This window comes from Adiantum capillus-veneris, chromosome 13 (assembly GCF_014529385.1).
Source record: "Adiantum capillus-veneris isolate H3 chromosome 13, ASM1452938v2, whole genome shotgun sequence".
In the NCBI taxonomy this organism is placed as follows: Eukaryota; Viridiplantae; Streptophyta; class Polypodiopsida; order Polypodiales; family Pteridaceae; genus Adiantum; species Adiantum capillus-veneris.
This window is the reverse complement of record NC_140943.1, coordinates 147211962-147236205: the sequence shown is the minus strand read 5'-3', so window position 1 is coordinate 147236205 and position 24244 is coordinate 147211962. Positions and strand designations below refer to the sequence as shown.

The window sequence follows — 24244 nt, the reverse complement described above, 5'->3', positions numbered from 1 at the left end:
TCAGCATCAACATAGGATGTATGTTTATGCAGTTAGTGCAGTATTGGTGTGCATCGACATAGGATGTATGTTTATGCAGTTAGTGCTGTATGTTTATGCAGTTAGTGCAATATTGATGTGCATCTGCTGACCCTCCATTGTTGGCATTGCTATCATCTTTATGCGTATGCCTTTAACAATGTTCAATTGGTCAGAGACACTCTTCTAGAGTTGGAGACATTGATAGTGACAGTTCTTTGAGATTTTATCTTGCCGGTTTAGACACTTTGATCAGCATTTCAGTCATTGTACACATTTGTTTTGGGTTTAGAAGTCAATTTTGTAGGGGAGACTCTGCTGAAATTTTTTAGGTTTTCTATCATCTCTTTAATGGAGCGGATCTATCACTTTTGTTCCTTGTCGAGTGATGGCTTCATCATCGGAGAACTCTTTGTTCAACATTGAGAAGTTAGATGGCACTAACTTTCCATTTTGGAAGGAACAAATTTACAATGTCTTAGTACAAAAGAAGTAGATTCGGCCAATAAAGATGAAAGGGATAAAGCCTGAGGATATGGGTGAGTATGATTGACAGGAGTTGGATAAGCTTGCCAGGTCCACCATCATGCTGACTTTGTCAAAGAATGTGTACTTCAATGTGAACATGGAAAATACTAGTTATGAGCTGTGGAAGAAGTTATGTGACTTGTATGAGAAGCAAAGTGCAGCATTACAGGTTTATTGGCTGAAAAAGTTAGTTGATTTGAAGATGGATGAGGGCACACCCATGTGCAACCATCTTAATAAGTTCAACACAATTTTCAGTCAGCTTTCTGCGCAGGGAGTCAAAGCAATGCTCTTGCTAGTTACGCTGCCAGAAAGTTGGGATACTTTTCGCACAGCCATAAGCAACTCAACACCTCCTGATGGTTTAACATGTACTGATGCTGAGGGAAATTTGCTTACTGAAGAGGTTAGTAGGAAGAATCTTGATACTTCTCGTGGTACTAGCAATGCTCTCGTTGTTCGTGGTCGATCACAAGAAAAGGGCAAGCAGAATCAGAGAAGAAAATCTCGTAGCAAATCACGTGCCCGAAAAGACATTGAGTGCTATCATTGTAAAAAAAAGGTCATATGAAGAAAGACTGTCGAAAGTGGAAACAAGAGAAAGGTAAAGACAAGAAGTCGGAAGAAGGCAAGACTAAGGAAAGCAGTATAAAGATTGAAGAGATCAACAATGTTTTTGTTGAAGATTTTGATGGAGATATTTATCTCACATCTGCCATGGATTCAACATTTTTGGTTGCCACTGATGACTATGCTTTACAGGATTGGGTTATTGACTCAGGTGCATCATTTCATGTGACTCCTCACAGAGAGTGGTTCAGTACATATGATGCAACCTGTAAAGGTCATGTTCGTCTTTGCAATGATTTTGCTTGCGACATAGTTGGTGTCGGCGATGTGCAGCTGAAATTTCAGAATGGTTCTTCATTCATGCTTAAGAATGTGAGACATGTGCCGAAGCTTACCAAAAGCTTGATTAGTACAGGACAATTGGATGACACAGGATATTACTGCACATTTGGTGATAGTTCATGGAAGATCACCAAAGGTTCTTTAGTGGTAGCACATGGTTCAAAGTCTGGGACTTTGTACATGCTATATGTATCCAAAGTTAAAAACCATGTAATTTGTGTAACCGAGCAGCCAAATGTTTCTTTGTGGCATCGCCGGTTAGGACATATGTCTCAAAAGGGAATGAAAATCTTATCTTGTTTTGGTTATGTGCCTGGCTTCAATTTCTCAAACTTTTCAGTTTGTGAGCATTGTCTTTATGGTAAACAAACACAATCACCACACAAAAGGGGAAGCACTTGAAAAAGTGAGCCATTAGAGTTAGTGCATAGTGATGTCTGTGAACCTATGCCTAACGTATCCATGGGACGTTCATTGTACTTTGTTACATTCATTGATGACTTCTCAAGGAAAGTGTGGGTATATCCTCTCAGGAAGAAGAAGTTCTTTCAAAATTTTAGAATTTTGTGGCACTAGTGGAGAATCAGTCTAGCAAGAAAGTAAAGTGCTTGAGGTCAGACAATGGTGGTGAGTGTGTCACTAAAGCCTTTCAGAAATTTTGTGATTCCAAAGGCATTAAAAAAAAGTTGACTGCTCCATATAACCCTCCACAAAATGATGTTGCTGAGAGGATGAACTGTACCATACAAGAGAAGTTGCGTAGCATGTTATCTAATGCAGAGTTGCCTAATGGATTTTGGGCAGAAGCGTTAGCAATTGCTGTCCATCTTATTAATAGATCTCCTAACAAGGCTTTAGATGAGAAGGTACCTGAAGAGCTTTGGTCTGGGAAGCCACCTTCTTACAAGCATCTTAGAGTCTTTCGCTATGAAGCGTATTTCCATGTTCCAAAGGAGTTTTGAAGCAAGTTGGATACTAAGTCAAAGAAATGTATATTTCTTGGCTATGGCAATCCTGGTGAGATGGGATTTCGGTTATGGTATCCTGAAGCTAAAAAGGTAGTTCGCAGTAATGACGTATACTTCAATGAAGAAAAGATGCATAAGAAGCCTGTGCATACAGTGGAGGTCAAGAGAGTTATCTTCCAAGAAGATGGAATTGTCCACAATAGGGCTGAAGTGCCTAATGTCAGACAACAAGTACAGAATCCTCCTGCAGTACAAGATGTTGCTGAGGGACAACCGGCTCAAGCAGTTATTAGAAGGTCTACAAGAGTTTCAAGGCCTCCTGATAGATTTACTCTCTCATTGGACTACATTATGTTGACAGATTGTGGAGAGCCTTCCTGCTATAAGGAAGCCATGTCAATGGATGGCAAGGCAAAGTGGGAGAAAGCTATGCAATCAGAAATGGACTTGTTGCATAAGAATCAAACTTGGAAGTTGGTTCGGTTGCCTAAAGGTAAAAAGGCATTACCATGCAAATGGGTGTACAAGAAAAAAATTACACCTCAAGATAATAAACCCAAGTACAAGGCACGACTTGTTGCTAAAGGATTTAAGCAGCAGCACAACAGGGTATTGACTTTGATGAGATCTTTTCTCCGGTTGTCAAGATAACTACTCTGCGGTGTGTACTTGCGTTGGCTACTAAAGACGACATGGAACTTGACCAGATGGATGTCCAGACGACGTTCTTGAATGGTGATCTTCAAGAAGAAGTTTATATGCAGCAGCTAGAAGGTTTTGTTGAGAAGGGCAATGAAGACTTGGTGTGTCAGTTAGAAAAGACTCTTTATGGTCTAAAAAGAGTCATCAAGGGAGTGGTATCGTAAATTCTACTCGTTCATGCTCTCTCAAGGCTACAGATGTAGCAATATGGACCATTGCCTCTACACTAAGCGAGCTAACGATGGTAGTTTGCTAATTTTGGTCCTTTATGTGGATGATATGTTAATTGTCAGGAAATGCAGGGATGAGATTTCGACATTGAAGTCAGAGTTACATGCAAACTTTGAAATGAAAGACATGGGTGAAGCAAGCCATATCCTTGGCATGCACATTAAGCGAGACAGATGCAATAAATTGGTCTATTTGTCTCAATCTGAGTACATTGCTAAAGTGCTCAAGCGTTTCAATATGGAGAAGGGGAAGACATTGAGTACTCCATTGCCTCCATATGTGAAACTTTCTAAAAATGATTGCCCTGAGTCTGAAGAGGAAAAGGCTGAAATGGCACAAGTGCCTTATTCATCTGCAGTTGGGAGTTTGATGTATGCTATGATTGCTACACGTCCTGATACTGCTTTTGCAGTGGGAGTTGTTAGTAGATATATGTCAAATCCAAGCAAGAAACATTGGGAGGCAGTGAAAGGGGTTATGCGATATTTGAATGGTACAAAAGACATGTGCATTTGCTTTGGAAGAAAGGAAGCATGTGTAACTGGTTACACAGATGCAGATTATGCAGGAGACTTGGACAAGAGAAGGTCCACTTCAGGCTATGTTTTTGAATTCACTGGAGGTGCAGTTTCATGGCGATCTCGTTTGCAAGATCGTTTTACCTTGTCTACTACAGAAGCTGAATATGTTGCAGCTTCAAAAGCTTGCAAGGAAGCTATATGGCTTGGTCGACTGGTGGGAGACTTGGGAATCAATGTTGAGATGCTTGTGTTACATTGTGATAGCCAAAGTGCTATACAATTGGCAAAGAATCTAGTGTTTCATGCAAAGACAAAGCATGTGGATGTGAAGTATCACTTCATTCGTGAGGTGCTTGAGGACAAGCGATCGCAGCTTGCCAAGATTCACACCACTGAAAACCCTGCTGATCTTCTAACAAAGGGCTTACCTTCAAGCGGTTTGCACATTGTCGGGCACTTATGGGCATTGGGTAGATGATCATGGTCATTGTCTACCTGTATTTTCTATATATATACATTGTCACCCTAGCTTAAAGGCACATTGTCCTTTAAGTGGGAGGTTGTTGGGGTGGTAAAGGCCAATGTGCCCCGCACCTAAGTGTTAGGCGGCCGGAGACTACCGGGAACTAACACTGACCATTCATTCTACATAAAAGAATAAGGATTCATAACCCTAACACTATTGTGTTTGGAGTCCACCTAGACCTGTGTCTCATCTCTTCTCCTCTCTTCTCCATTGCTGCACACACACACACACTCTCACACGCGCTCTTCAGTTCTCATTTTTTGAATTTTAAAACATACTTAGTAGCTATCTTCTATAAAATACCGATATATAGAAGAAAGACCAAAGCTAATTAGGTAAAATTCTACTCAATTACAAATTAGTTTTGTACCCTCTAAAGTCTTTAAAGATAGCACTGGATATTTTTCCAAATGCAAACATCCAAAAACACAAACGAGCTCATGCACTATATGAAGACATAGCTCAAAGAGAAGCCCCATCAATAGCATAGGTGCACCAAGTTGCTTCAATACTCAATTACTCCAGGCCTTATAAGCCTAACAACATTGATTCTTAACACACTTCTCTAAGAGATGCAATGACTTTGTAATTGATAGAGAAAGACTTCAGTTCAAACACAAAAGCAAAGATAATGACCACCATCATAAGCCAATTGAATCTAAACTTACACTCAAAGTGAAAAGCAATGTCGTCGCCTGTCCCAAGATGCCTTATGATCCTATATTTACCTTGATTTCACATACTTTACTTTCTTCTAAAGTATGGCCTCTCCTATCTTTGGCCAAGGCGTCCTATGATTTTTTTTTATTTTTTTGCAAAAGAAGCGGTGCTTCGTACCCTTTTCTATTACCTAATCAAAATTACAAGCCCGAAGGCATTACATCAGCATGTAGGCATACAAGGATAACAAATCTAATAATGAAACCCCCCCTGAGATATTCAATGATTATAAACCACAAGGGGAAAACTACGATTGATTGCAAAGTTATAAAAGAAGGGTGATACAACAAAAGCTATGAGCGGGGGAATGACGGAAGAAAGTAGCAAAGAGCTGAAGCAGAAATAGGCCACCTTGACGTCGAGAAGAGGTTGAAAACTCCACCAGAGAATCTCCAATAGCCAACTCCAGATCTCCAAGGCCATGCACAATGTCACATCCCAATGCAAAAGAGACATCATTGCTGCAAGAAGACTCGCACCAAAAATCCTAGAGAGAGATAAGCTCTACTCATCCAAGGCAATGATTAACAGGGCTATGCCATTCTTAAACCTCGAAGTAGAAGTAGAATATGGTGCAAATCTAAAGGTGAGGCAAAAATCACCCAGCACACCCACCAAACCAATTCCAAACCTAAATCACTCATTAAATAGGAGAAGAAACAAAAAAGGACAAGCATAATTGGCAAACATACATTTGCACACACCTCAACTACAAGCAATATTGCACAATGCACTCACCCCAAGCATATGCAGAGCCACAAGCACAAGCATCACTATTGTTGGCAATGCTCTCAATAAAAGCAAAGCCATATATGTTTCTGTTTATGAAATACTAGTTTCGTATTAGGGTGTTCTCTCTTCAAAAAACATGAAGTCACGATTCGTCGAGGTTGCAAAAGACCCACATTTGATTTCCTTTGAGTTTCTGAAAAGCAGTGATGCACTCAAAAAAATTCAAAGAGCTACAGTTTGAACAAAGCCCTAGGCAAAGAAACACATGTCCATCAATCACATGGTCTTGCAATATGTAGCTGCTTGCTTTTTCAATCATACGGTGGACAAACCAAGCGGAAAGAGTCTTAGTCCCGAGGCAAAGAACCACATGCCTGTGATAATGATAGTGAGAATTCTGCATCAAATGTCCATAGAGGCTTGTGAATTGATTGAAAGTCTTCTCTTTCCATTCTTTTGATTATAGCTGAGTTTCGCTTTGCTCTTGTGAGTTTAGTGAGACAACGTAATTGCATAATGCATTGGTCCCCTTATCACGACTAGAATTTAAGAGAATTAGTATGAAATACAAGCAATATCCTTAACGATTTCTTTTTCCCAAGTACTTTGAAGAGGTGTGGTACACTAACAAATGAGAATTCAAGATTGAAATCGTGCAAAAAGTAAAAGTGAAGTACAATACCTCATTCAATAACAACAATGTAATGCATTTTCTTTGGGTTAGGGCTCTAATTTAGAAGTAATAGTTTTTGTGCCAAAGTTTCCGACTTTTTAGATTAAGAGCCCCGTCTCGCCAAGCATTTGTAACTGCTATGGGGGTGATGTGCCGCAAATGAGCTCATCCACGAAATGGCTATGGGGGTTGGAAGGCTCGGGGCAAAGCAATTGCCAAGTGAGGTTCAGCTTATCGGAAGCTTCCAATCAGGACCTTCTGTTACATCGCACGATATCCTTGTGCTCTATCCCCTCTCGTAGCTCTATGGCCTGGTTCAGACGAGGCGGACTCCCAACGTCGTCTGAGCCCGGCCTTTTAATTTTCTTCGATTCTGCATTTCACTCTTTTTAAGCGTTTTCGCTGCTGCGTATTCGAGGCATGGGAGAGTCCGCGACCGAGACGCCTTCACCTGCTGCACCCCCGGCTTCAGCAGCAGCGGATGCGCAATCTGTTAGCAAAAAGTAAGCTTCTTTGTCCTGAGAGAGAAATGCCTGTCTAGCGTCACATGGTAGATTTGTAGCTTTGTTTGAACATTGTACATTTGACTGATCGAGCAAGATAAATGTTATGCAAATGACGCCATTTTTGAACTATGCAGTTTGCGTTCCATTCCTTTCACGGGTTTTAGTGTTTGGTGCTAACCTCTTTCTCACGTATCTGTGTCTATTAGTGTTCCCGACTACGTGAAGCAATTTTTGGGTCTTTTAGATGGGGAGCACAAACCAGAATGGACTGTATCTGTGGCTGGTATGTGCATGTTTGTTTTCCCAATTAGATAACTTTATTACCCGATGCGGCAATTATAATTAATCAGCTGTAGTATGATGTGTATTTTGACAGTTCAAAGTTATCTTCATTCTTCTGAGTGGAAGTTCTAAGTTCAAATCAGCCAGCTTGGCTGAATTCTTTCGTATTCTAACAAGTTGATGTTCGTGGTATTAGGAAGGATTTTAAACAAAAGGAGCTCATTGGTTAAGCTATTATTTTATGATCTCATTGGTGAGGGTGTGAAGGTTCAAGTAATGGCAGATGCAAAGTAAGTAATAGATCATAAGGCATTGTTAGTACAAGCAAAGCTCCACCATGGTTTTGGGGTTTACTTTGTGTACGGGTGATTTAAATGTTCTGTTTTGCAGAAATTCTGGTCTTAGCGAGCCTGAGTTTGCGAAGCTTCATGCAAGCATTAAGCGCGGTGATATCGTAGGAGTCCAAGGATTTCCAGGTTTGTCAAATATACTTGAATTTGACTTTTACCATGATCAACTCCCTAGAAAAGTGCTTCTGAGGTGCAGCAAAGTTGCAAACAATTATATACATGTTTCCGTGGTGGTGAATGTTTGGAAATAAACAAAGTGTTTCTATTTGTGTTTTGATTGTCCTCTTGCAATCCTACATGTCTTAAAGCTCTAGAGAGAAAAGATGAATGTCACAACTCAATTAAAAACAAATCTTGTATCCTTTTTGTTCTCTATAATATCTAGTATGAAATTGTTTTTTCCTCTTTATTTAAGATAGGTAGAATAGTGTACTTAGAATGACCACCGATGAGTAGTCACAAGCTAAGGTGGACCACGCAGTGGGTCAGAACATTGATAATGTACATTCCCACCGAGATAACTTGAAATGATTCTTGTGACATGTAGCTCATGCATATCGGGGTCATACTGCTCACAAAAAGGATTGATGCCTTGGAGTGTCGGCTAGACCCGTTAGAAAACGATAGTTACAATAAATAAGATGGTATGATTATGAAAGATTGCTCATTGTGCATACGTGGGATGAATGCTTTGGATGTTTTTGTTTTAACAAGCATTTTTAAATTATGTTTTAAAGCCAGAATGGTGATCTACCCGTAAAGAGCTTTCATTTGATACCCATATTGATATTTCTATTTGTAAACAATTTTACAAAGAAGAAAGGTTCTAGAAGCTTCTAGCATAGCTACCCAGAACGAGAAATTGGAACAGGAAAGCGGAACGGCAACATACATGAAACGCCATTCCTTGTTTCGGATACTTACGTTTGAAATACGGAACGTGGATCCGGAACGAAAAATTGGGATGGGAACAGGGAATGGAGACCCAAGATTCTACGTTTCAAAGGAAGCTTCACCTATTTCAAAGGAGACTTTGAATTTTAAAGAAAGTTTTGAATTTCCAAGGAGGTCTTAGATTTCAAAGAAGGCCTTGAATTTCTAAGGAAGACCACTTCACTTATAAATACAACCCTTTTCTATTTACTTGAGGACCATTCCACTTGCTAAATTTTCAATCCAACGTCACTCCAAGAAGCCTCTACGCTACCACCATCACTTGTTTCTATATTTATCCTCAAATTCTCTCTAAGTAGACAATTCTCTCTCTCTAGCTTGCTGATGACCTATTGAAGAATGGAGCTACCGGCCGAGGGGCCTAAACCCTAAGAAGAACAAGTAACAGAAGAAGTGTCACAAAGTGACGACGTGGTTGCCCGAAGCAGAAACCCTAACCCTAATTTTTGTAAGAAACCCAAATTGTTGAAACCCTAATTCTGAAAACCCTAACCCTAAAATCTGCAAACCCTAATTTTGAAATCCCTAACCCTAAAACTTGCAAACCCTAATTTTGGAAACCCTAATCCTAAAACTATAGAAACCCTAACCCTAACCCGTAGGGCAGCAGGGAGATTTCCGAAAATTGTGCTGGTTGATGATGTGGCAAGCTATACGGATTTCCGTGATTTATGCTGACAGCTTTTTGGCTTTGCTTTTGGACTAGAAGCTTTTGAGTTTTAAAGGCTTTTTATTGTAACTGCTTTTCAGGCCAAGGGCCTTTAAATATGAGGCTAGGGCTCATTCTCTGGCATGCATCCTGACGAAGGTGGAGAGTCTAGAGTACCGGCTTGTACTGTGTTGATGCAATATAAAGAAATGCCGAAAGGGGCGCCATGGTTTGGGGCCAATACTCTCTGGGGTGGAATTCCGCCACTCCGTGTCGCGTGTCATCTCTCTCTTTCAATTCAATTGTTATTGAAGTGCTAAAAGTCTGTTCAGTCTGTTCTTTTCTATTGGCACGTGGTGCCTGTCTTGTGATAGTGGTATCAGAGCATCATTCGTGTGCTTTTCTGAAAGCATACCGGTCCTCCAAAAGAGTAGAGAGAGCTTATGGAATTTTATCAGAGGTATCTTCGCCCTTCAACCCGGACTTATTAGCCACTCCCACCCTTACTTCATCGCGCATCGGGCGCGCTCCCGTCGTCACTGCTCACGTCTTACAGGGCATAAGCCATTAAGTTCACTTGCAAGAGAAGGATCCAAGATTTGTTTCGAGCTTTTGTTTTTCTCACAGACAGTACCATGCAGATGTCTATAGCTACCAAGCCGCACAGTTCCAAGGACTTGGCAAGCTTTCAAGAAAAAAAAGAAATTTGCTCGAAGTTATATGGTTTCTGACATCTTTCTTCGGAGTGCAACTTTTGGCAGACTGGGGTATCCTGAAATGCTTGCCATGGAAACCCTAGCAAATTATAACTTGAAATTTCTCGACATCTCTCAGTAGATGTCTCTTCACGAGCAAATGACCTTGGAGGTTCAGTGTGATTGCTATCTCTTGGGACTACCATCGTCGCCAAAGAAACACTGTCTGTCCAGGAGCTGATGGACCATGCTGTGCTCGGCTATGACCTCATGGAAGGAATCTAACCCTAATTTTTGATGCAGGTTTCAAGATGGAAAGGCAGTCGACTTTTCGAGCTCGACTGATGTCGAGATTGCTTTTTAAGTTTGAGTTCTGTTTGATCTTGTTTGGTGATTTTGTTGGAATTTGTATGAAATGGATGGTATCTGTTTTGAACCTGTTTTGGTGCCGATTTGAATTGTTTGACTCTGGTTTGATATTGGTTTCAATGATTGGTGATTTTACTCCCGGGTGGAGAAGTGAGAAATTATGTTTGAGAATGCTTGTTCATACTCATGGCCCGGACCCTTGTGGTTATTTGCGCGGGGAGTATTGAATGATTGAAAAGTGCTGTTTTTTTTTTCTCATGGCCCGGACCCTTGTGGTTATTTACGGGGGGAGTATTGTTGTTGTGACTCCCGACCCGGACCTGGATGGTTATGGGGGAGGAGTATTAAGAAGTCTGAGCAGTGGTTACTCTCAGTCCTCCAAACGACGCAGGCTGCGGTCTGCGGGGCGTTTGGTTGTAAAAGGCCTCTATATCTCTCGCCCCGGACCTTTTTAGGTTATGCGGGAGGAGTGATGAGGGAGTCGTTGAATATCTCCCGGCCCGGACCTTGTTAGGTTTTGCGGGAGGAGTGTTCATCGGCGGCTTTATGTTTCTATGTCTTGTAACATGCATATGTAAGCATTTGTGTTGCATTGTGATGTGCCAATTACTGAATATTCCTAGTTGGATGAGATTGCATGGGTATGTAATTATAGTGCATCAAGACACCCGTGGAAGATCAGTACGGTCTGGGTGTGATGGCTAATTTTATACGCCGGAATATCAAGAGTTCCGATCTGGATGAAAGGAGAAGCTAACTCCTTGATCAATAGATCCAGAAAGGAGAAGCTAACTCCATGATCAAAACAGTCGGAAGGAGAAGCTAACTCCTTGATCAAAAGAGCAGAAAGGAGAAGCTAACTCCTTAATAAAAAGAGCAAACCGATTGTCTCTCGGAATGTCCCTCGAAAATTTTTGAGCTAACTTGAGTTGTTTTGTAGATATGCTGTAATTGGACGATTACTCTCTTTCAAGAAGGGGAGATGTAACAAACTGCTGACATATCGATCTACTGAAGAACGGAGCTACCGGCGAGGGGCCTAAACCCTAAGAAGAACTAGTAACAGAAGAAGTGTCACAAAATGATGACGTGGTTGTCCGAGAGCAAAAACCCTAACCCTAATTTCTACCAGAAACCCTAACTGTTGAAACCCTAACCCTAAAACTTGCAAACCCTAATTCTAGAAACCCTAACCCTAAAACTGTAAAAACCCTAACCCTAACCCGAAGGGCAGCAAGGAGATTTCCGAAAATTGCGCTAGATAATGACGTGGCAGGCTGTACGGATTTCCATGATTTATGTTGACAGCTTTTTGGCTTTGCTTTTGGACCATAAGCTTTTGAGTTTTAAAGGCTTTTTACTGTAACTGCTTTTCAGGCCAAGGGCCTTTGAATATGAGGCTAGGGCTCATTCTTTGGCATGCTTCCTGGCGAAGATGCAGAGTCTGGAGTACTGGCTTGTACTGTCTTGATGCAATATAAAGAAACACCGAAAGGGGCGCCAAGGTTTGGGGCCAATACTCTCCGGGGTGGAATTCCGCCACTCCGTGTCGCGTGTCGTCTCTCTTTCAATTCAATTGTTATTGAAGTGCTAAAAGTGTGTTCAGTCTGTTCTTTTCTATTGGCACGTGGTGCCCGTCTTGTGACAGGTATGACATAATCTCCCTCACGAAGGAGATTTTCCTCCTCGTCATACTCCGACTCTCTAGGCTCCATAGGGCCAGATCTACGAATAGGCACATTCTTCAAAACGGAGGCCGTCGCAATGGAGTCGCTTCCTGAGCCTCGCTGCACATAGGTTGTAGGAGTAGTAGCCTCAATCTCAATCTCAGTCGGTGTCTCTGCCTCTATAGGTGTTGTTGATGCTCTGCTACGGCCATGAGCATGGGAAGCTCTTGCACCTCTACCTCTTGTAGCCGAAGGCGTAGGGACTCCACGCACAATGACCCTCTTGCGTGATCGTGTGCGAGAAACCCAGCGGTCAATCTCCTCTAGCTCCAAGTAGAGCTCACGGAAAATTTGCTCCTCTGTCATGTCACGCTCTTTGTTGACACTTTTGAGAGTCTCAATTGAGAGCTTGCAATCATCAACGTTGACCTATTTGACAAGTTATAGAAAAGAGTCGAGACAAAATTAGCACATGTGAACTGGAATGCAAAGCCATAGCCCATATGAGTCAAGAAGCAAGTGTGTAGAAAGAAGGTTTACTTGTCTAGCTATAGGCATCTCATGCATGGAGCGCAACATTCGGAGATTGGAGCGACAATAGACGAGCCACTCCAATTGCTTTGTTGATAGTTTGTTGCGAATTTTGGTGTGGATAAGCGAGTATGCGAACCAATTTCGCTCGCATGCATCGGATGAGCAATCCTATATTATATTCCAGAGATAGTGAGTATCTAATATAATTCATGAATCTTGAGTAAAAGAGATTCGAGAAATTAGAATGTTGAGAGAGAGAGAGAGAGAGAGAGAGAGAGAGAGAGAGAGAGAGAGAGAGAGAGAGAGAGAGAGAGCGCCAAGGCCCGAGGCTTAAGAGGGTTTACTTGTCCAAGAATCCTTAATGCAACTCTTTGCAGGTGAGGCAATTGGTACCCGAAGCTCTCCCACCAAAAAAGAGGCTTCACCAAGGACTCCCTCTTCCAACATATGGTGGAGGAACAAGCCGTGCCTCTTTGGTCTCCATAGTTGATTAGCTCTTGAAGGAATGCGTTGTGATCATCTTCGGAGATGGCCTTGGGGGCTCTCTTCTTGTAGCATTTGGTTTGTGAAAAGATCCGGCTTCTTGTAGGCTGGATGCAAGAGAGCCGCAAAGCGGTGAATGGGCCTCTTCCTAAAACCACCTCTTTTGGAAAAGAAAGAGGATATCATCCCTCTTGAGGGAATCTTCAAAGACATTACTACAAAAACAGAGAGAGAAAGAGAGAGAGAGGTGATGCATAGTGCAAATTAGGAAAAAACATATTGTCGACTTGAGAATGGAGAGCAAAAGGAGATATCGTGTCCCATCGGGTGGACCATCAAGAATGGTTGATGCCTCTATTTCCTTGTATGCCTCGTCCATGAAGTGGTGAAGAAGGCCTATGTTAGATCCCTCCATGTTGGTCATTCGGAGCACCTTGTAGATGGGCAAGATGGCTACCACAAGACCCTTCACCTCTTCCCAAAATTCTTTGATGGCCTTTGCCTCTTGTGAGGTTGCTTGGTTCTCTCCTTCACACCATTGCTTGAACTCATCGGACACCACGGTTTTTCGCACTTTGTTTTGGACATCGTGCCACATGGAGGCAAATCGTGTTGGCGAGGGTTTCTTCAACTCCTTGTCGGAGTACGTGCGAAAAATTGCAAGTACTCTCACCTTGGCATTGATGAAGTTGACGATAGTGAGGGCTTGGGTGAGAATGGCCTTCTCCCATTCTAGTTCTCCTACGTCTTCCATGAGAAGATCGAGGCAATGGGAGGTAGAAGGGGTCCATACAATGTTCTTGTATTCGGCCTCAAGTAGTCGGCGCAATTGGATGCATTATCGGTGATCACTTGCACCACATTTTCGGGCCCGACCTACATTAAAGAGAGAAAAATTTAGAACACTTATCAAGAGGGCGAAAAGTAGTTACTAGTAAGTACATACTACACAATGCACATTGCACAAGAAGAGGAGACAACTTAAACTCTCACCTCTTCTATTACGGCCTTGATGTGCTTGTAGATGAATTTTCCCTTGACCTTCTTGCCTCTTGCTCCTGCATCAACCGCTCGCAAGAAGTAGGTGCCAAGAGGGCATGATACGAGTATGTTAATGATGCCCCTCTTCTTACAATCACTCCACCCATCAGAAAGAATGGAGCATCCATATTGTGCCCATCCGGCTCGCACAGGCTCAAGAGATTTGTCGATTCTTGTCCGCTCTTCGTCGAGCTTCTTGGTGCACATGTCCACATAGGATGGACCCGTCCACCTCTCACATGAACTGACGGCCGCAATAGCTTTCACCATCCTCTTCCACCGCTCTAGTCGAAGGATGTTGAAAGCAAGATTACACTCAATAATGGTGCGTGCAATCTCAATGTCCGTAAGCCTTTGTCTCTCTTTCAGGAAAGACAATGGACCAGAGCTCAACCTTTTTCTTCGTGGTAGCCATTGAGCTTGCCGCCGCTATCGGTTGCAATGGAGGTAGAGGAAGAAGGGCCGCTCATATGCTCCTCCGAGTCGGTAACATCAATGTAGGGCGCCACTATCTCCTCTTGGGCTCTCTTCATCCCCACCTTGCGTGTTTTCAAGGGGAGATACTTCTTGCACTCTTCCAAAATGTCGTCGGGTATATTGGGGCACGGACCGGCTTCACCTCCCATCTTCTTCAAGTGGATGATGAGTCGAGTGGACGGGGAGGTCACGATCTTGGGACAATACTTGCAAGTCCACCTACAAATGTTTCCTTTTTCCCTCACCCTCTCATAGGAGCGGCAATGCTTTGCAAAAGCTTCATGAAGAGGGGGAGGCATGATAGAACACTTGAGAGATGTAGAGCTTGAGAGGTTTATGCAATGGAGAGCTTGAGAGTTTTCGGTAATGGAGAGAGGTGTAAGAGAGGAAGACTCAAGAGGCAAGCTTCATGGAGAGCTTGCTTGTAATTGAGAGGCTAGAGCTTCATGAAGATTCAAGAGGATGATTGCTTGAGAGCTATGAGGGAGGAATGGAGAACTTGAGAGGGTAGAGCAAATTGCAATCTCTCATGACTCATGAGCGATATGTTCATCGTACGGAAATCCCGGAAAATGTGTTGACATGCTAACCTGGCAGGGCGTACGAATTTTCGTAAAACGTGATGGCAGATGCTGATGTCAAGAGATAGACACCATGTGTCAGCAAAAAAGAACAGACTGAATAGACTTTTAGTACTTCAATAACAACTGAACTGAAAGAGATGACGTGCACAGCTATACGAAAATCCTAGAAAACGCGTTGACATGTTGACGTGGCAGGCTGTATAAATTTTTGTAAACCGCGCAGGCAGATGCCGATGTCACGGGACAAGCACCACGTGCCAATGGAAAAGAATAGATAGAATAGACTTTTAGCACTTTAAAAACAACTGAACTGAAAGAGATGCACAACACGAGAGACTGGGAGTGGGGGAATTTCACCCTAAGAGAGCACTGGCCCCAATCCTTGACATTCCTTTCGATATTTCTTTATATTGGTTGAACTTAGTACAACACCGATACTCCAACCTCTGCACCTCCACGCGTGAGCGTGCCAGAGACTGAGCCCATTGCACATATGTGAAGGCCCTTGGCCTATGAAAAACAGTTACATGAAAAGCTTCAAACTCAAAAGCATCTGGTCCAAAAAACATCTTCCCCAAAAGCTGCCAGCACAAAACAAGAAATTCCGTACAATTGCCACGTCAGCACCTGCCAATGCAATTCGCAGAAGTCGGTACAATTTGCCACATCATCAGCGTAAATCACGGGCATCCATACAGCTGCCACGTCATCACCTTTTTTGCAAGAGATTGAGTGTGTGTGGTCCCGTTTTATTTTAAGGGCATTAGGTCCCTTGGGCCCATCGAACGGGGTCCTATAAGTTGGTGGGAACTCTTCTTTAAGAAATAGGCCACTCGGCCAAACTTTGTAAGTTGGTGAAACTTCTTCTGCTGCTTCTCTTGCTTCTAGGGTTTAGGCTTCTCGGCTGGGATTTGTAGGTTGGCTCCGTTCTTCAATGGTTTTGACTCGTCAACATCCCCCCTTCTTGAAAGAAAGTAATCGTCCGCGATTACAACATATCTGTGAAACAACTCAAGTTAGCTCAAAAATTTGACTTTGCTTTTAATATTGGTTTCAACGATGATGATTTACTCCCAAGTGGAGTAGTGAGAAATGATGTTGAGAATGCTTGCTCATAATCATGGCTCGACTCTTGGGGTTATTTACGGGGGGAGTATTGTTGTTACTCATGCTGCGGTCTGGGGGGCGTTTGGTTGTAAAAGGCCTCTATATCTCCCGGCTCGAACCTTTTTAGGTTATCCAGGAGTAGTGATAAGGGAGTCGTTGAACAGCTCATGGCCCGGACTTGGATGGTTATTTATGGCGGGGGTGTTCATCGGCGGCTTTATGTTTCTATGTATTGTAGCATGCATATGTGAGCATTTGTGTTGCGTTGTGATGTGCCAACCACTGAATATTCCTTATTGGATGAGATTTTTCTAGGAAGCCAACGACCTAGGATATCAAGAGTTCCAATCTGGATTGAGACTCCACATTGGATGATATTTTTTGGGAAGTCAATGCCCGAGGATATCAAGAGTTCCAATCTTGAATGAGACTCTTTATTGGATGAGATTTTTTCTGGAAAGCCAACGACCCAGGATATCAAGAGTTCCAATGTGGAATGAGAAAACTGATTGTCCCTCAGAAAAACTTAAAAATCAATTTGGACATCGGTCTTCCATCCTGAAACCTGCACCACTATTAGGGTTAGATTTCTTCCATAAGGTTGTAGTCGACCGTAGCATGGTTCATAAGCGCTTAAAACAATTGAAACAAGCCTCGACAGAAAGTGTTCATTTGGTGGCGGTGGTAGTCCCAAGACAGCAATCACATCGGACCTCCAGAGACAATTGATGAGAGATGTCAAGAAATTTCAAGTTCTAATTTGCTAGGGTTTCTGTAGCAAGCCTTTCTGGATACCCCACTCTGCCAGAAGTTGCAATTTGAAGGAAGATGTTTGACGAAATGTAACTTCGAGCAAAATTTTTCTTGAAAGCTTGCCAAGTCTATAGACTTGTAGCAGTGCATGGCACTGCCTCTGAGAAAAACAACGGCTCGAAAAATCTTTGAACCTTCTCTCGCAAGCGATCTTTATGGCTTATGCCTTGTAAGTGTCGTCTAGTGCTTCGGTACTTAAGAGTCAGTGTCTACTGAAGTGGTTTATGGCTTTTGTCTATTTTTGCAGGCGTGATCAAGGGCGATTACAATTCTTTCAAGAGGGGAATATGTCACAGAATTATGACGTGGCATGTCCAATTGATGAAACCCTAAAGTTATAAGTTGTTCCGACTTATAGGGTCCCGTTGGATGGGGCCATAAGGACACTAGAAGGAATTAAAGAGAGAGAGAGAGAGAGAGAGAGAGAGAGAGAGAGAGAGAGAGAGAGAGAGAGAGAGAGAGAGAGAGAGAGAGAGAGAGTCGCTGATGGCGTGGCAGGCCATATAGATCTTGCTTTTTACGGGACTATACGGAATTTCCGCAAACAACGATGACAACTTTTTGGATCCATTGCTTTTGAGTTTGAAGCTTTTCATGTAACTTCTTCTCAATTGGCCCCCTTTAAATATGAACCTAGGGCCACTCTTTGGCTCAGTTGGCTAACGAGTTGCAGAGCAGAGAGGACCCTCGGGACTTGTAACTTTGCTCTAGTATTAATACAAAAAAGAAATACTGAAAGGGGCACCAGTCTTTGGGGCCAATCTCTCTGGGCACTGAACTACTCCGGGCCATCTCGACTCTATTGAACCGTGATTTAAAGCTGTGAAGTGTTTTTAAGTGATTCTCTAGTGTGTCGTATTAGATTCTAGACTTAGGGTACCCAAGTCTGTTACAACGGTAATCGCAGACGGTTACTTTTTTTCAAGAAGGGGGCATGTCACAAACTGATGACATGGCAAGCCATTGAAGAAGAGAGCCAACTTGCAGATCTCGGCCGGGGGCCTAAACCCTAGAAGAAGCAGAAGTAGAAGCAACAAAAAAAGAAGCAGCGGAAGAAGTTTGTACCAACTTATGGAACCGTGTCCGATGGGGCGCAAGGAACTAGAAGCAGAACCCTCAAAAGGTCTAGCGTAAAAAAAGTTGATGACATGGCTGCTGTACGGAACCCTCACACAACGTGCTGACATGCTTATGTGGCAGGTTTTACGGATAGTCCCGCGATTCGTGCTGACAGTGCCATGTGGCACTTGTACGGATTTCCATAAATTGCACTGGCAGTTTTTTACGCCAGTTTTTGAAACTAGATGCTTTTGAGTTTGAAGCTTTTCATGTGAACTGCTTTTCATAGGCCAAGGGCCTTTAAATATGTGCAGAGGGCTCAGTCTCTGGCACGCTCCCTCGTTGAGGTGCAGAGGAAGGAGTACCGGCATTGTACCTTGTTCAAGCAATATAAAGAAATACCGAAAGGGGCGCCAAGGTTTGGGGCCAGTGCTCTCTCGGGGTGGAAGTGCGCCACTCCCCGTCTCGTGTCGTGCATCTCTTTTAGTTCAGCTGCTATCGAAGTGCTTAAAGTTGTTCAGGCTGTTCTTTTTCGTTGGCACGTGGTGCCCGCCCTTGTGATACCACTCCTTGCAAGAGGTTAGAGAACCTGTCGGGCTAGGCCATCATGGCCTATGAGCTCCAATGGTTTTTGCAAGTCGCCATGCGGTATGCACTAGTAGGAAGGAGCTTTGATACCAGCGTGAGTCCCTAGCCCGATCCATCTTGCATACATGACATGACACAAGCCATACTCACACAAAGACGAGCGTAGAGCAGACATCAAGCTCACCTCCCACCATAGAGCTAAAACGGGCATAGAGAGCAGACATCAGGCTCACTTGCAGCCAACAGAGCGTGGGAGGCTGTAGCCATCGGGCTAGCCTCTACCACAAGGGCTGGTGTCCCATACCACCAAGCTGGATCCATCTTGCATACATGACATGACACAAGCCATACTCACACAAAGACGAGCGTAGAGAGCAGACATCAGGCTCACCTCCCACCATAGAGCTAAAATGAGCATAGAGAGAGGACATCAGGCTCACCTCCAGCCACAGAGCCTGGGAGGCTACAGCCATCGGGCTAGCCTCTACCACAAGGGCTGGTGTCCCATACCACCAAGCCGACACGGATACGGGTGTGTGGGTAGAGTTGCCAAGGACCTAGAGTCCATGTGTAGTGTGTCTCACAAATGAGACCACAGTCCTATTTATAGGACTCGCTTATTCGCACTTGGCTGCACATAGCTCAGGTGCCCATTCTTATGTTTGGGGACGTAACATGGCCCCTATCAGTTTGTGATGTTCTCTCTCTCCCCCTCATCTCTCAATCATCTCTTTCTTTATTAAATCTACCATCTACATACTTAGATCTATCACTCTTTATGAATGACCTACCATCATGAAGGCAAATAATTTATGTAGTGTTTTAGAGTCTAGATTGGCTAGTACACGTGCGTGTGCGTGTGGTGTGTGTTGTGTTTGGGACATATGCTAGTACCTAGTTCTACACCCACTATTGGGCTCTGATGACGTCAGTGTGGATGTTGTGGTCTATACCTTGCACTTTCCCTTAGAGTGAATCTGGATTCATCTAGGTAAAAAATTAATTAATGGACCCGTTTGGACCTGCAAGTCCCACAGGCATGCTCACACAATAGCCTGTACAAAAGCCCCTAGGCTATTTAGACAAACCTTGACTTGGTAGTATGTTCACCTGAGGCGAAAATACAATGGTTTGCAGACCCTTTTTCTTTCTTGAGGTTTGAGAAGGCAAACTCTTGGCAGTTTAGGCTGCCAGGGTTGAATTTAGAGTGGAAGTGCTCATTTACTCTTTTACCCTGTGTGTGTGTAGCTATTTGTCAGTCCTTCCGAGTGTGATTTTGACATAAAACTCTGGTTTAAGGAAGTGCGTTTTGTAACATCCAGTTTTCCTTTAGGACACCAAAGATAGTTAAGTATGAATTTACGAATCGTAAGTATAGATGGTGTTTGTTGAATTTCAAGACTTTTTGTGCAGGCAAAAGCAAGAAAGGAGAACTTAGCATATTTCCTACTCACTTTCAAGTGCTGTCACCATGTCTACATATGCTTCCAAGACAAAAGGGGTCCCGCTGCAAAGAAGGTGCCTGTTAAAGTCCCATAGCTAATGACTGCTTGTATTCTTTGGCATGCACAAAAGAACCTTTAAACTGTCTTTTGGACTGCTTATATTCTTGGGCAAGGACAAAGAAGCTTAAGGAAGCTTCTTATGTTCTTTCAACCAAACAGTGACTCAGTACAAACCTTGTGTAGGATACTCAACAAGATCAAGATAAAGCCGGTTTGAACTGGACTCCTGGTCAGCCTAGACATCCAGACAGATACATCCTAAAGGACCAGGTCAGGATCAACTTACCTCGAGAGAGCTTCATTCAGTGAACTGTATAATTTTTTCTCTCTACAGCGACTCCTGTGGTAACTTGCAGGAGACTAGGTATCGGCAGCGCTATCTTGACTTGATGATCAACCCCGAGGTTCGGCAAATTTTCAAAGCAAGGGCTCAAATAGTATCCTCTGTCCGGGAGTTTCTGGACAACCGAGGTTTCCTTGAGGGTATATATTTTTAGATGTGTTGGTAATGGTCTTTATGTGCTTGTGGCTCCAGCAGTTTTCATATCCAGTTTGGATTTAGAAGATTGAAATCTTTTGCTGGAGTTACAGGTAGAGACACCTATGATGAATATGATTGCTGGTGGAGCAACTGCAAAACCTTTCATAACTCACCACAATGAGTTGGACATGCAACTTTTCATGAGAGTAGCCCCTGAGTTGTACCTCAAGGAGCTCGTGGTAGGGGGCCTAGATCGTGTATATGAGATTGGAAAGCAGTTCCGAAATGAGGGAATAGATCTCTCATAATCCAGAGTTCACCACTTGTGAATTTTACATGGCCTATGCGGACTATAACGATCTCATGACAATGACTGAGGAGATGCTTTCTGGTATTTGTTTTTTTGGTCTATTTATAAGTGCAAGAATGAGCTGTTGTGATTAGAGAATTTTTTTTCTCTACAGGCATGGTTAAGAAGATAACCGGTGGTTACAAGCTGACATACCATTCAGAGGGAGTCGAGAAGGATCCAATTTTGATTGATTTTACTCCTCCTTTTAGGTGATAGTTTCCAAAGAATTTGTAATGTCACCTGCTAGCCTCAATTTAAGTGAAACGTAGAGTTCTCAAGATTTTTTACTGTGAATGCTTCATGTCTCCTGCTACAGGCGAATAGATATGATGGAAGGGCTCAGAGAGTTTGGCGGTCTTACTATACCCAAAGATCTTTCATCAGAGGAAGCTAATATCTACCTCAAGGATGCTTGTAAGAGGCTTGAAGTAAATTGTCCTTACCCACAAACTACAGCCCGTCTCCTTGACAAGGTTTCCCTCTCTACATCCAAGCCGCAACTATGACATCTTTCTGTTTCTATAACGATTTTTTCTTCCCCCTCGGTCGCTCTCAATGCAATTTGTGATCAAGGCTTTTCTTTGTCCCCTTTCCAGCTAGTTGGACATTTCCTAGAGTCTGTGTGTAAACCCAGCTTTTATTATGAACCATCCTCGAATTATGAGTCCACTTGCGAAGTGGCATAGGACTACACCTGAGCTCACAGAACGCTTTGAGCTATTTGTGAACAGACATGAGGCAAGCATCAATGTTCTCCAAAAGCTTAGTTGCTAGTCGGGATATCCCTATACATTGCTGAAATAGTATGTTGAATGCAGGTCTGTAATGCATACATGGAACTAAATGACCCCAGGGTCCAGCGTGAGCGGTTTATGGAGCAAATGAAGGTATGCTGCTCATGGAGGTGACTTCTATTTTTACTGTGTATTGTGACGAAAACAGGTGTCTCGTGCATATTTATTCCCCCCCTATTTGAGGGTATTGCAGTTTAGGTCACCTTCTTTGTCGCAGCCCATACATAAAACCAATCTTATCTGCCTAATTGATGTTTTTCATGCCTTTAGATTCTTGAAGTTGCTGACTGGAGGTCGCATTAGTACTATTTAACTGGTTTCTTGTAGGATAAACAACTTGGTGATGATGAAGCGATGCCGGTAGACGAGTCCTTTTGTACAGCCTTGGAGTATGGTTTGCCCCCAACAGGCGGTTGGGGTATGGGAATTGACAGACTGGCCATGCTTCTTACCGACTCTCAGAATGTCAAGGTGGGTTTCTGTCTGTTTTGGCTTCTCAGTGGTGTACATAAAAACATTTTTGATTCAACATTTATAACCTTTGGTGGTTGTCTATTGGACCGTAGGAAGTATTGCTGTTTCCTGCAATGAAGCCTCATGAAGAGGTCACAACAGTTGCCAAAGGTATGGGTGGGCTCCAGGTGAACTCTTAGGCGTGATACTTGTTAATCTCTGGGGAAAATGGCACGATGCTGGTTAAGCTCTGGTGAAAAATGTAAGCATTTTCCTTATAACCAATCGGATAGAAGCCTACGGCAGAGTCAAATTCTTTATATGGCAAGAGTTCGCAGGATGGTAGCATTGAGAAGATTGATTTTGCCTGAAAGCATAACCATTGTTAAAATTGAGAAAGGCTTCAGCAAAGAGTGCCTTGCCAGTTTTGTAACCCCACACTCCATTTGTTAATGAGTTGCTTGAGCTCCCTTTCAAATATCAAACAAAAGATTAATACAGAGAATTGAAGATTGCTGGCGATTATTAATGCTAAGTTATCAGGACAATGAGATGCTTGAGCTCCCTTTCGACTATCAAACAAAAGATTAGTACAGAGAATTGAAGATTGCTGGCAATCAACTAAGCTAAAGAGTCAATTTTGAGAATTCTTTATATGACAAGAGTTCGCAGGATGGTAGCATTGAGATGATCAATTTTTCCTGAAAGCATAACTAATTTGAAATTGAGAAAGGCCTCAGAAAACAGTGCCTCGTCAGTTTTGTAACCTCACACTCAGTTTGTTAATGAGATGCTTGAGCTTGAGCTCCTTTCAAATATCAAACGAAAGGTTAGTGCAGAGAATTGAAAATTGCTGGCAATCAACAAAGCTAAGTGATCAGAATATTTATATATATTGGTTTAATTATCGCGTCCCTGAAGTGTTACGCCCTCACTCTTATGTTGTACAATTTTTACAAAAAGATTTAGCAGGGGAGCCGTTAACATGTATTTTCCAGACGAGTTTTGTCTGTGATTTGGATCTGAGATGATAACAGTTTAGTTTGGAAAATTCTGTATTTTTGTCCAAATGAGTGGATAATTGCTTTTTTGTTCTTCGATGTTTTATCCCGAGTCACTTAATACGAAGAGACTTCCTGAGAAGTCAATTGTTACATCCAGCAAGTTTTACATGTTTGTTGAATAAAAACTACCTGACTATGCCTACTGTTTGCAAGATTTTGTTCATTTGTTAGTTGATAATGTCTGCACCGCAACAGAAGAATGGTGTAGTTTTATATACAACTGGCTAACTTAGTATGCACCTTGTTTTGAGAATCTCCTCAGTCTATCTCTTCAAATAGTGTAATTTGTGATTCTAAGGCTGCTCCATCCATCCCTTGGTTTCGTTATGTCGTAAATGAAGCCATTTATATACTTGCTCGATAGGTGGAGGATCCCCAGTCTTTCCATTAACAAGTGCATGCTGATGATGTTACCTGTGCTTGGATAAAATGACAACGCAGGGTGTAGAGGTGTTCCTCTGAAGTTTTTTTATTTCTGTAGAAGGATTGTTTGGGAAGCTGTTTGTTGTATATGGTTTCTACGTTCTAGGCCTAATATTCATCGAAAGGGTTTCAAACATTCTTCCCATGAAAAAAAGCATAGAGCAAGGCTTTAATAAGTGCTAATTTTTGGTGCTTGACCACTTGAAGATAGCTCTCTCTTTCTCAAGTTCCATCCGCAACCCTGCTGTGGATAAATACGACCTAGATAATGAATCTCGTCTCAAAGAAATCGTATTTGTTTTCTTTCACAAATAATCTATGTTCTCTCAATAAATGGAACACTAAGTAAATGTTCCAAGTTTTTTGGATGTTTCGAAAGCGAGAGGTTTGAGCGGGTGCAGCAGCGAGCTGGCGGTTAGTATCGAGTGGCGGGTGCCGGTCGTGTAAATACGGCCGTGCAACAGAGGGGTTGGGAGCGTCAGG

At 42.7% G+C, this 24244-nt stretch overlaps 1 pseudogene across 1 annotated transcript; it reads left to right on the top strand.

Annotated features, from left to right (window-relative positions):
- The first annotated feature begins 6648 nt into the window (after positions 1-6648).
- LOC147445043 (lysine--tRNA ligase-like) lies at positions 6649-22607 on the top strand (annotated as a pseudogene). Its single transcript, XR_015190074.1, has 14 exons — positions 6649-7034; positions 7244-7320; positions 7516-7609; positions 7710-7795; positions 20103-20213; positions 20391-20464; positions 20551-20677; positions 20790-21066; positions 21140-21236; positions 21344-21500; positions 21624-21765; positions 21846-21914; positions 22149-22292; positions 22388-22607. The product of XR_015190074.1 is annotated as a lysine--tRNA ligase-like (transcript).
- The last annotated feature ends 1637 nt before the right edge of the window (positions 22608-24244 follow it).